The following is a 2,500-nucleotide window of genomic DNA, read 5'->3' as shown; positions in this document are numbered from 1 at the left end:
GCTTGTACAACATGATGCGCAAAATACTGCCCGAAAGAAATACCCCCTTCATTCTTTTGGCTCTGTCTGTTGAAGTCAAGTCAAGCCCGATAAACATACTGCCTGAAATAAGTACCGGTACGGTGTGCACATGCAGCACGTAGCATGTACATCGAAATGAAAATGACTTCTCCACTACACACAAGTCAGGTCCGAAAGTTAGTTCGTGCCCGAAAGTCAGTACCCGCCCGAAAGTTAGTACGGGTGTGGTTACTAAATCCGAAAGTAAATACGTACTTATTTACGGACTTTTATGGTATTGTACTCAATCCGCTCTCTCTGAGGGGCCGTTTACATGAGAAAAATAAGCCCGGGCTTATTCAACCCCAGGCTTACGATAAGCCCGCCTTGATCTATCACCCAGTCATTTTAGATTGTGCGTTTACATGGTGAGGCGGGCTTATTCAGCTCGCCCCGAGCTGAACTGGCCCTACTCTTGACCCCCAAGCTTATCCAACCCCCAGGGCTTATTTTGTCATGTAAACGGTCAAGAATATAAGCCCCGGGCTTTATATAATTATATAAGCGAGTTTTTCCGTATTTTCGATTTCGCCTCGTGAACCTGAGAGGATGTTGCCGTGGACAGTGCGTCTCTTCTGCTTCTTTCTTGGCATTTTTTCTTCTGGTTTTTAGTTCAGTGGAAGGTCCTAGCCGATATTTCACCTTCTTGAAAATAGGTAACAATGGGAAAGGCAGTAGAAGCGTGAGCCGGCAATTCTTGATCCAAATTTCATCATACATGAACATTTACCACTGCGTTTGTGCGCAACTTTGAACTGTTGAGTGGGAGAGCTTGTATAGCCACGCACAAATACGTCTTGGTAACTCAAATATGGAGGGGTTCCGGTTCACGGAACGACATTGCACTTGTTACTTGAAAGGATTAGGTGACTTGAAAAGGAGTGTCACCAGAAAACCTTATTTGAGACAAGTTCCGACAAGTAAAGCATGCAAAAGGGAAAAGGCAGCAAAAAAAGGAGCCACAGGCTCGCTGCGCATGCTCTGGCCTGAGAGCTGCAAAACGGTGCACGCGATGCGTGCAGCAAGACATCAGCATGACGTCAACATGATGTAACACATAAACAAATAAAGACATAATAATGAGCGTAACGCGGATTCATGATGCATATTCACGACAGCGTTCATGTGCGATTTGAAAAATAAAATGCGCGCAGAACTTGCAGTGACTCACCTGAACTCAGCCCCGTACAACCGTCATGCAAACGGTTGAAGAATAAGCCCGAGGTGAATACGCCCGGGCTTATTTTTCTCATGTAAACGGCCCCTGACTCTCTCTCTCTCTCTCTCTCTCTCTCTCTGTCTGTCTGTCTGTCTGTCTGTCTGTCTGTCTGTCTGTCTGTCTGTCTGTCTGTCTGTCTGTCTGTCTCTGTCTCTGTCTCTGTCTCTCTGTCTCTCTCTCTCTCTCTCTCTCTCTCTCTCTCTCTCTCTCTCTCTCTCTCTCTCTCTCTCTCTCTCTCTCTCTCTCTCTCTCTCTCTCTCTCTCTCTCTCTCTCTCTCGAACTTGACTTCATCTCGTTTTGCAAGGCGGGAGAGAAGCCAGTTCGCGTTCAGCCCAGACGGAAGTTGGTTACGACTGATCTCCTGTCAGCGGCCTCAGACTGGAAACTTCTTGTCGACTCAGTTAGTGCAAAGATTTCTTTCCCTAGCTGTGTTGCACTTACCACCCTAAGACCAGATATAGTTCTGTACTCTACGAGTCGTAGGATTGTATTCTGGATGGAGTTGACAGTTTGTGCTGAGGACAGATTCAGTGTCAGTAACTCGCGGAAGGACAGGCGGTATGCGGATCTGGCCGATCAATGCCGAGCAAACGGGTGGCAGGTCGTTTCTTTTTCGGTTGAGGTAGGTGTGCGTGGTTTCATCCCGGACTCTCTTCGGAGGGCTCTGAAAGCGCTTGGGTTTTCTAATCGAAGAATAAAATTTATTTGTAATTTGTGCAGTAAGACATCTCTGCGAAGCAGCTACATCATCTGGTTGCGACGTCAACAAAAACACTGGTCGGAAGATCCACTTTTCTGAGGTACTGTATGTGGGGCTCCATTTATTGAGGTGCGTTGAAATTTATTCTCTTTATCTTATTATTTCTTTTCTATAATTTCCCCATATCAGTTCCTATCAGTTGCTGTGAACACCTTGAGTGGAGAGCGCTTGCTCGAGCGTTGAACCGGGTTCTTAATCCACCATACCCAGTTCGCAAGGCTGGGCGGGGTTGTGAGCAGGCTTTCATTTCATCTTTTCTTATTATTTCTTATTATTTCTGCTTTTCATCTCATTACAAAAATTCTGCGCTTTTTCTCCATCTGCGCATAAAATCTAGACTGACAACCTGCTTGTTAAATCATGCACCTGCTTTCAGGCGTAAAAACCCTGCTGTAGAGGTCTCAGTCCTCATTTGTTAGACTTACCTGTCTTTATAAATGTAACTTACTCTCTCTCTCTC

General features: G+C 45.8%; 1 protein-coding gene across 3 annotated transcripts in view; it reads left to right on the top strand.

Annotated features, from left to right (window-relative positions):
* The window catches only part of LOC135811288 (uncharacterized), a 15,951-nt gene that overhangs the window by 5,888 nt on the left and 7,563 nt on the right, over positions 1-2,500 (top strand). The gene's annotated exons all lie outside the window — the stretch shown is intronic.

Source organism: Sycon ciliatum, chromosome 3, assembly GCF_964019385.1.
Source record: "Sycon ciliatum chromosome 3, ocSycCili1.1, whole genome shotgun sequence".
In the NCBI taxonomy this organism is placed as follows: domain Eukaryota; kingdom Metazoa; phylum Porifera; class Calcarea; order Leucosolenida; family Sycettidae; genus Sycon; species Sycon ciliatum.
The sequence above is the reverse complement of the archived record's forward strand: the minus strand, read 5'-3'. Positions and strand labels throughout refer to the sequence as shown.